The sequence below is a fragment of the Homarus americanus genome, unplaced genomic scaffold (genome assembly GCF_018991925.1).
Source record: "Homarus americanus isolate GMGI-L3 unplaced genomic scaffold, GMGI_Hamer_2.0 scaffold53857, whole genome shotgun sequence".
Lineage (NCBI taxonomy): Eukaryota > Metazoa > Arthropoda > Malacostraca > Decapoda > Nephropidae > Homarus > Homarus americanus.
Genome location: NW_024712963.1, coordinates 2207 through 13120, shown reverse-complemented (window position 1 = coordinate 13120; position 10914 = coordinate 2207). Strand labels below are relative to the sequence as shown.

At 43.5% G+C, this 10914-nt stretch overlaps 1 non-coding gene and 2 pseudogenes across 1 annotated transcript; 1 reads left to right on the top strand and 2 right to left on the bottom strand.

The window, feature by feature from the left end:
• Positions 1 to 4089: 4089 nt before the first annotated feature.
• LOC121865423 lies at positions 4090 to 4209 on the bottom strand (annotated as a pseudogene).
• Positions 4210 to 9456: 5247 nt separating this feature from the next.
• On the top strand, positions 9457 to 9623 carry LOC121865411. The gene has a single exon (XR_006088758.1). It is a non-coding gene; the product is annotated as a U1 spliceosomal RNA (small nuclear RNA).
• A 678-nt stretch (positions 9624 to 10301) lies between these two features.
• LOC121865417 lies at positions 10302 to 10474 on the bottom strand (annotated as a pseudogene).
• Between the last annotated feature and the right edge of the window lie 440 nt (positions 10475 to 10914).

Genomic DNA, 10914 nt, shown 5'->3' with positions numbered 1-10914 from the left:
AGGCGCAGGTATCCCTCTGATGCCAGTCTCTTCATCAGCTTCTCGTTCTCCGGGTCGTATGCTCCCAGGGGTCCCACTATGAATGCAGCCACCTTCACCTGCTGGTATTGTCTTCTCATCTCTGCTGCCAGTTCTGCATACTTTTCTTCTTTCCTCAGTCTTGCTTCTTTAAATGCCTCTTGTCCATTCTCGAATTGGCAGGTGACGTCGATCAGGATCACTTCTCGGTTCTTTTCAATCACCAGGTCTGGACGTCCATTGTCTGCTGCTCCTGGTACTCGTTCATTTGCCGACATGATCTTCCAATGTCGACCTTCTGCGGCTTTTCGTACTCTATCCACCAGGGCATTATGTCGCTTTTGCATGGCTCGAGAGTGTATCATGCAGTGGTTTACTACATGTGGGAGCGTTTCTTCTCTATTGCAACGACGACATCTCCGATCCCTATTCTGGCCTCGCTTCGCTCCATTGACGGAGAGTAGGTTCAGTCTTGCTCGGTGTATGAAACGCCAGTCTGCGAAGGTTGTATACGCTCCATTTCGAACAAATGCTGATGATGCTCTCTCTTGTGCTACGAGCTTCATCACTTTCCCTTGGTCAGGCTTATTCTGCAGAACTTCATCTCTCATCTGTCGTCGCCGGCTCCGGATGGTTTTGGCTACCTTCCTTCTATCTTTTTCTTCAATGATGGAGTCCGTGCATTTTATCTTGATGTTGTCTCCTCCCTCTGCTATCCAGGAAACCCCCATTCGGCCTGAGGCACACCTGGCTCTAGACCAGATGGTTTGGTGGTCTCCTCCTCGCGTTTGCATCTCTCCCTGTGTTAAGTACATGCATGCGTCGGTCATGCTTGGCTCCTGTCGTGTTCTCATTGTTGCCACTCGCCGGCATTCTTCTCTGGCTATTTCCCTGACGTCAGGATCCGGTGACGTGAGTAATTTATATGCGGTATCCACCAGGAAAATGTCAGAGTCTTCTGCCGCGAGTGGGACACCACACGCTCCAGCTTTACTGCTTCCGTACAAGTACTCATTCGACGCTCTTGACGGTAGATGTAGCGTGTGTTTAAGCATTGTCTTCATTTCGTTGTCCAGGTGTGCCCAGTCTGTTTTCCTCAGTTGCCAAGTCCTCATTGCATGCACTCCTGCCGGGAACATGAATGTCTTGACTGCATCTATTCTCTGCCACGGTGCTAGCTTGCTTGTCAGCATTTTGGTCCCGAGTTGCATTAGTTCCTCTACTGTTTGGATGTTTGGCAGAAGATGGAACCCAACTGGTCGTCCCAAGAAGAGCGTTGCTTCGCCATCGCTCTTCCATTGGATGGGCGTTTCTCCCACGTAGAACTGTGTCTGGCGCATTCCTCGAGGTCTTCGTCCAGACAGGTGCAATGATGAGCTTTTGCTAGGATTTAGGTCCAGTCCCATCCTACTGCATTGTTCTGTTGCTATGTAGAGGAGTTGCTGTAGATTATCTTGCTGTTTTGTAATGATGGTTATATCGTCTGCATATGCTAAGCATGGGTGCTTGTGTTGTTGGTTCAGTATTATTCCTTCGGTCGCGATTTTCCGCAACAGTGGTTCGACCGCTATATTGAACAGGAGACCACTTATTGGGCACCCCTGTTGCACACCGCATTGCACTGGTATCTCTTCTGTTTCTCCTTCCTTTGTTAGTATTCTTGTCGTCTTGCCACTGATGATGTCTCCTGGTACTGTTTCAAAATCCCGTCCCACCCCTATACGGTTGAGAGCTCTTTTAATGAGGTCCAGTGACACTGAGCCAAATTCATTGGTCAAGTCGAGTGCTGCTATGCAGGTATCGCCATTGTTCCGTCGTGCATCGTCCATGTGATGTTGAAGTATGTAGTTGTGTTCTATCACCCCATCACTTGGCATGAATCCTTTCTGTGCAGCGCACAGTACCTCGTTGTCAACGAGCCACCTTCTGAGTCGTGCTGTGAGGCATCCCGTGTACACCTTGTATATTGTGCGGCTCAGTGTTATAGGCCTCCATTTTGAAACGGCTTCTGGGTTACCACCTTTTTTGGGGACAAGTATTGTTCTGTATCGTTTCCACGAGTCTGGTATTCTCTTGGCTCTGAGACACACGTTGAATATGGCTGCCATAACTCGGCAGCTTGGGTCAGCCTTTCTCCAGTTCTCATATGATATTCTGTCTTCACCTGGTGACGAATTCTCTGCTGCTGCTAGTTTTATAAATACTTCCTTCTCTGTGAAGGGCTGCATTTCCATCTCTGGTCTGTCGTCTGGCGGTTCGGGAATGTGCTCCACGGTATTTAGGTCACACTCCTTTTCAACCATCATGTGTTGGAAGTGTTCCTCTATTCTCTCCTTGCTTATTTCACATCTTGCGCCGTTCCCATCGGCAATTAGCGGTATTGCTCGGCGACGGTTGTATTTGTACAGCCTCTGGATCTGTTTGCAATCATTGACATCGGTGATTTTCCTGGTCGCGTTCTGTCCTTGAGAGATGTTTATCCTGTTTGCCGCTTGAATTGCTACCTCGATCTCAATCAGTACTTCTTCAAATCTTGCCCAGTCCGGGTTCCGCTGGATCTCATACACTGTGCCCAGAAACGGCTCCAGTATCCATGTCTCCTCAGCTTCATCTCGCTCTTCATTTGGTTCAGGAGTTATGCCAATCTGCTCCTGTATGTTGCCTTCACCACTTAGTGTTTGAGTTGCTTCACTTTGCGATAGTGGTGTAAGGGATTCACTGAGATTACTTTGGCTTCCTTCATTTGTTTCTTGACTTTGCATTATCTGTTCCCCTGTTCGGGTACTGTCTCCACCATGTTGTTCATCGGGGCTTAGAGGTGACAGTGGCATTCTTGGCATGTGCAAGAGGGGTGTCAGGTCCCCTGGGTGCTGTGATTCTTCTCTTGGTGAGGGTTCATTTTGGAGCAGCTGGCTCGGCGTTATCGACCTCAGTCGCGTTTCTTGATCGTCTGGGCTCAGCGGTGACACTGGTGTACTTCTCCCAGAGACGGGTCGTGGTGTCTCTGGTCCTTCCACTTCTCCATCCCTGGGTGGAGGGGTCCATCTGTGCCTTTCTCGTTGCCCTTGTGTTTCTCTTTGCTGCTGTTGCTCGTAATTCTGTGGCTGCTCCCTCTGCTCGTTATCCCTATTTTCCCCAGCTTCCTGTGAGGGCTGGGCGCTTGCTGGATTGCCTTCAGCCTGTTGGTTCCCCTGTCGTTGCTCCGCCTGACGTTGGTTGTCTCTCCTCCTCCACTGCCGTACATGTGTTGCTACCTTGTGGTTATTCAATCCTCTCTTTGTTGGGGCAGAGTAGGGGCAGTATTGCACGTCGCACTGGAAACGAAAATGGGGATCCCTTTGCTCCTCCCTCATCTGCCTGTTGAGGATGCACGTGTGATTGCTTGGCCGGATAGTCAGTACCAGATAGCACCCTGCACACATGTTCATATATTCGTTGATTTTCTTGTTGTGGGCTTCCTTTAGATGTCGGACTAGTGATTGCTTGCAGCCAGACCACCCCGATGACGCACATTCCCATGGGCATCCCTGCGTCCTCTCTGTGCATTTGAAGGATGGTGGTGCAGGGAACCATATGGTCAGCATTCGGTTTCTTCTTTCCGGCTGTCGATCTCCTTCGTTTCTTCCCCTTGGCCCTTCGTCGTCCATCTTGCTTTACCCACACGAACACCCACACACACATGACAACCCCCTTACCAGGGTGTACCTGCACTATCACGGTATTCCTGGAGGATCGGCCGAGAGTTGTGTACCGACCTCCCTTTCGCCATCACAAACCCACTCGATCGCAAGGTGATGGTTTACCGGGGAGGGACTTTGGGACGAATACACTTCTATGAGTGCAGGTCCCTCAGCCAGTACGAAGTAAGGAAGTACAGAGAGGAGGGAATAGCCACGTGTGAGAAGCACCCACGTGGGGTCCCGTGGGACCAGGTTTGGGGCTCTGCAGGCCCCCCCCGGTATGTTTCCTCTCACTGCATGGTATTAGTAATAACCACAGCAATGGAGAAATTCCGGGTTCCCTGCTCGCCGCCTAAAACAACAAAGGAGTAACTCTGTTACTATCACCCCCAGAAAGTCCAAATCTGTGTTCTTCCTTCTATGTTAAAAAGAACAGTGATTATGTACTCTCTATTAAGCTGATAAGAACAGATACTACACTTTGATCTTAGCCATAAGGCCGAGAAATACTACACTTTGATCTTAGCCAAAAGGCCGAGAAAGCGATTCCAAAGCTGTTGCAATTAAATTAATGCACATTAGGTAATATTCTTACTTTGCTTCACCTGTAAATTGGTGCAACAAGGATCTATCTCGAGTTTTGTTTGCAGATAAGCATTCGAATTCCTTATACATCAACATTTAAAATCTATAATAACAAAAGTCGTAATTATGTAACCAATTAATTTACTATTCTTTACACTTCATGGCTATGTTACCATTTACAATTTTCAGTTTTCCTTAATCACTATCAGTAATGCCTTCTTCCTTTGTTTAGGAGCTCTTATTGACCAGCGTTAGTGAAGGAAGAAACTTGCATGTTTGAGGGGCAGACTGAAGAACACATTTACTGTACTTTCCCCACGTAGAGATACGCCCGTTGCCACTGTTTTTTTTTACTATGGTACCACCAACAAACCCGCTGTTTTTATTTTATTTTATTTTATTTTTACATAGTAACTGGGAAACTAATTTCCGAAAAATATAAATTGCACTAAAAATGAAAGTGCCTAAATGCGTGAGACGATTACTTTATGAACCTTGTATGCCAACCTTCATGAAAGAATGAAGCTCCGCCCAGAAAAGTAGTTCCTGAAGTATTTGTAAAATGATTACATAAGTATAGACATTTCTTGCATATAATTGAAGAAAATTTGGAATTGTATCAATTTCTAGTTTGGTTATTATTCAATTTCCCAATAAAATGATACTGGGCTATATTGATCTTGTTACTATGCCAAAGAAAGTAGTTCCACAATGTTCAGTTTTATATTAGGAGGGATAGCCCTCACTAGATAGCAAGTTCCTCATAATTGATATTATAAGTAATACCCCAAACGACTTAATCGTGAGAGGGAGAAACTTAAGGTCAATTTGAGATAGAAGAAAACTTGGCTTACCTCTATACATTTGTGTTCTGACCTCACTAGGGGAAAGGTCACGGCAGGGTTAGCTCCAGAGGGATAATTATCAGATATGGCCAGTGATATGTGCGGTCTTGGGTATGAGAGTTTGTTGACCAAACTGGAGTGGTCCACTGAAGAATTGGCGAGGGCCAAGTTAGAAATTGAGAGGGCCACGTTGGAGAACCTGAAATTAAGGAAAGAACTGGCGAAGTTAAAAAGAGAGGCTGGACGAGTAAAGCCAGTGTCTGACGAAAAATCAAACGAGTGGAAAGTCGTGAGTAGTGGGAGGACCAAGCTGGTGGTGAAGAAGCACACGAAGGATACGACAACAACGACAACAACAGCTAAGTGTACCAACCCGTTCAGTCCCTTGATAGACTAATTGGACGCTAGTACAGTCAGGGGCAGGGATGACAAGGAAGGTATAAAAACTTTAATTGTTGGTGACTCACAGGTAAGGTACATGGACAGGGCCTTTTGTGGTAAAAACAAAAATAGGATGAGGGTGTGTTTGCCAGGGGCTGGGGTTGGGGATATAATTGACAGGATGGACAATATCTTGTCTGGTAATGGGAACAAACCCATTATCTGCCTCAGTGCAGGAGGCAATGATATTGGCCGGTGTAGGAGCGAGGAACTTCTCGAAAAGTTCAAGGCAGCCATAGATCGTATTAGGACTAAGGGAGGGATCCCTATCATATGCTGTGTCCTGCCTAGAAGGAGAGTTGGCAGTGAATGGTTGTCAAGGGCAGTTGGTGTTAACGACCGTCTTGACAGATATTGCAAGTCAATATCAGTCCCATTCATTGACAACTGGGACAACTTCTATGGCAGAAGGGACCTTTATGCTAGGGATTGGGTGCACCTGTCTAGGGATGGAGTAGCAACCCTGGCTGGGGCTCTAGAGGGGGCAGTTCAAAAGATATCGAAGTCTTTAAACTGCTAAGAGAACATAGGGGCACGGGGGTGGAGGAGACTGCTGTGGGAGCGGGTAAACAAGGCGAAAGATTACAGGGAAATAGTGTTAGGAATGATGACAAAACCAAATTAGACAGGGAGTTTAAAACTAAACGCGGTAAGGGAAGGACTCAGAACACCACTAACTTAAATGTATACTACGCGAACAGTAGAAGTATGAGAAACAAAATGGATGATATTAAGGCCTTGGTATGCACCAAGAAATCGATATAATTGCATTCACTGAAACATGGATCAACCTAGACACACGTGAATTACCACGAATACCAAATTGCGGGTTACAAACTGTTCCATAATCGTATAGGCAGACCAGGAAAGGAGGCTTGAGTAGCACCCGCGTTAGGGATAATCTGAAGTGTGAAATAAATAAGGAAATAAAACTTATAGAATACAGAAACAATTTGGATAGAATTAAGTACGGTCGGGAAAAATTAATCACAGGAGTAATATATAGACCCCCCAATCTTGATAGCGCCACGAGCTTAATTTATCTGGGATGAAATGCTAGGGCTTCCATACACAACAAAGTCTGTATAGTAGGCGACTTTAACCTTGGCCAAATAGATTGGACTGTCCTTACGGGTAACTCAGAATCAGAGGATTTTCTCGAGACGATCCAGGACTGTTTCCTAAGTCAACATATAACCGAACCCACACGGGGTAATAATAAACTGGATTTAGTTCTGTTGAACAGAGAAAACCTCATTAGCAATGTCGAGGTAGGGAACGAACTTGCAAACAGCAATCACAAAGAAATTCGATTCCAGTTAGATTTTCAGGGCAGACGTAAGGAAAATTCCACTAAAGTACCAGATTTGAGAAGGGCAAACTTTGACAGTTTAAAGAGGCAGCTGAGAGAGGGGGTGTCGCGCTTGGCCGTGAACCTGACAGATGACACCGACCTGATAACGAGATCTGAGATTGCCGAGTTCCACGACAATTTAAATAGTGAGTTACTTAATGCACAAAGGCAGAACATACCATACAAAAAACTCAGATCAGACAACAATGACCCTAAATGGATAAATAATTATTTAAACATCATTGGCCAAAGAAGGCTATAGGTAGAAGGGACAAATCAGTGGCGAAATTCACCCTCCGGACTATTATAGGTTTTACAGTAGGTTAAACCGTGATAAGGAAAGCAAAGAGGAATACCGAGGTAAGGATAGCAAGGAGGCGAAGACAAACCCCAAAGGATTCTACCAAATGTATCAAACTAAAACACGAGAAAAAGATTGGACCAATAATGTCAGACTGTATGAGCTCACTGATAATCCATCGAGAAATGAGCAATAATTTGAATAAATATTTTTCAACAGTTTTCACCACCGAAAATTTAAACATGATACCTGAGGCACCGACTCTATTCAGAGATAGTGAAGAAAACAAATTAAGTGTGAGATAGTAGTGACTAGTAACGATGTTAGTAAGCAAATAGACAAACTAAAGCCTAATAAGTCACCTGATCCCGATGAGATATTTGCCAGAGTATTAAAGGAATGTAAGGAAGAGCTTAGTATGCCCTTAGCAAAGTTGTTTAACATGTCCTTAAAAAACAGGTGTAGTACCAGAATCCTGGAGGATAGCAAATGTAATACCGATTTTCAAGAAGGGGGATAGATCACTATCCTCTAACTACCGCCCAATCAGTCTAACATCAATAATAGGCAAATTACTGGAAGCAATCATTTCAAACTCTATTCGAAATCACCTGCACTGATTGATCAATGATTCCCAGCATGGCTTCACAAGCGGACGTTCTTGCCTAACTAATCTATTAACATTCTTTTCATCAGTTTTCGAATCAGTGGACGAGGGGCACAATTATGATGTGGTATATCTCGACTTTAGCAAAAGCCTTCGACAGAGTCCCCCACGAAAGACTAATTAGAAAGGTAGAAGCTCATGGCATCAAAGCAGACATCCTTAAATGGATTAGGGCGTGGTTAAGAGGACAGGAAACAGCGAGTGAGCATTAACGGCACTAAGTCCCATTGACAACGGGCCACAAGTGGAGTTCCCCAAGGCTCAGTACTTGGACCATTATTGTTTATTATATACATAAACGACATCGATATCGGCATAGACAGCAACATAAGTAAATTTGCTGATGACACTAAAATAGGACGTGTTATCAAATCTGACGAGGACTCGGCAAAACTACAGGAAGATCTAAACAAATTTTTCGAATGGTCTGAAAAATGGCAGATGAAATTCAATGTCGACAAATGTAAAGTACTCAGTATAGGAGATGTAAACAGGGAAACCAGATACCAGATGAACAACGATTCCATAGAGAAATCCGACTGCGAGAGAGATTTAGGAGTAATGATAAGTAGGAACCTTAAGCCAAGTAAACAATGTGTTTTTGCTCGTAACAAGGCTAATAAAGTACTTGGGTTCATACAAAGGAGTGTTAGTTACAAGACTAGCGAGGTCATCCTAAAACTGTATCTTGCTCTTGTGAGACCACACCTGGATTACGCAGTTCAGTTCTGGTCACCGTATTACAGAATGGATATAGAATTCTTGGAAAGAATTCAGAGGAGAATGACAAGACTAATCCCGGGCATTAGGAACCTGAGTATAGGAGAGACAGGTTAAAGCATCTTAATTTGCACTCTCGAGAGACGTAGAGCGAGGGCGACCTGATAGAGGTGTATAAGTGAAGAAGAAACAAGGACATTAAAGCAGTACTAAATTATCCAACCAGGAGAGCTTAACTCAGAATAATGGTTTTAAATTAGACAATTGACATTTGTGTGAAATAGGTAAATTAATGGTTTTGGTAGTGGGATGAATGGAACAAGTTACCAAATATCATCATTAACTCGAATACGCTGGATAGCTTCAAACATAGGTTGGATGCTCATATGAGCAATAGGGGTTGGGTGTAAACGGGACTGCCCAGTATGGGCCAATAGGCCCGCTGCAGTTTCCTCCATTCTTATGTTCTTATGTTCTTATGTTTAACAAACTTATCCTGGCAAATCAATCTAAAGATGGTGGTTGAGATACTATTAATTACTTTATTTTGGATCTAATTTCATCTTGATTTAGACACAAGAAAAACGCGAAAATAAATATCAATAGTTAACATTTTCTAGCCCAGTATGTTTGTAAATGAATAAAGTTTATAAAGCCAAACTTGTTTATTTCTATCACATGCTCTTATTTTTAATTTGGAAATTTTTATTTTAGCATAATACGAATTATAGAAAGAGTAATCATTTTATTTGTTTGTAAAATGAGGTAAATAACATAAAAAAGAAGGTTCAGCGCAATGATGGTCAGTCAAGTAAGGTTAGGGTTCAGGATGATCATGTTCGTGCATACTTACTTGGCACAGGAGATACCGTGATCACGAAGGCGGTTTTCCCAGGGCGAGGCTCACCATTGCACTCCGGTGATGCTGACTGACCCTTGCGATTAACCCAAATGTGGTTAACTCGGGTGTGTAATTTTTGTTAGCGGGGGACTGCGTTCGCGCTATCCCCCTTATACATATCATAAGGGACTCTAAACGAAATATAAAGTAAGGTGCAGCGGCGTATTTGCACCGCTTAACAAGGTCTCTGTTAATATATAGTACTTGATTTATGCTTAAGCGTCAGCGAAGAATTTTTTCTACGCTACTTTTACATGATTTGTATTTTGACAATTTTGTGTGAATGAAAAGATTTTCAAACTCTCCAATTGATGCCTAGTAACTCATAATACTGAAAGAAGTTTTTAATAGTCTGTTAGGAAAACGTGTTAATCTAAATTTTTTCCAGTATAATATCGAGACATTTTTTTGAGATTAAAAACTTTGATTGAGACAGAAAAAAAGGAGTGTTATGTCCTCATGACACAATAGAGAACTTCAAAATATTAACTGTACTCATGTTGTGAAATGAGCCTGAACTTATCCTAATGTTATATCCAACGTTATCCTTGCCAGGTCCTAACACACCTCTTATCCATGTTTGTCACATCATACTCATGCATGTGTAACTCCGCATATTGTAACCTACCAAGGACCGAATAAACGGACAATTACATCCTGCTTTTTTGCAACCCAGAAAGAAGTCGCACATGTGTCTGACCGTGACATATATACAGCGATTATAAGACATTATATGCCCATGGCCATCTTTAAATAAAATGTAATATATTTGCTTTAATTTCTCCCCATGGGGAGTGGACCGATCCCGGAGATACTGCAATACCGGGCCGATCCGCGGCAAAGGTGGAGCAAGCCCCTAGCACTTCGCCATGATCCAAAAATCAGTTTAATATCGAAGATCCCACATGGGGATCGTATCAGATATTAAGCTGATAAGAACAGATTTTATTTAAAAGAATGATACATTGTTTTTTATTTACAATCGTTTGGGAATTCCAGTAATTTGTGACAATTGGCTGACTATCTATTACATTTTATACATAATGTTCCTATTCCACTAACTAGAACCTATTCTTTCTTCTATCTTGACTTTGGGTTTATTTCACCCTACATACTGTCTAGCCCCTGAGGTATGTTCTATATAAATCATTCTCGACCAGCGAATGGCATCACTTACACACAGTTTCCTGAAGAGGCGCAGGTATCCCTTTGATGCCAGTCGCCTCATCAGCTTCTCATTCTCCGGGTCGTATGCTCCCAGGCGTCCCACTATGAATGCAGCCACCTTCACCTGCTGGTATTGTCTTCTCATCTCTGCTGCCAGTTCTGCATACTTTTCTTTTTTCCTCAGTCTTGCTTCTTTAAATGCCTCTTGTCCATACTCGTTCATTTGCCGACATGA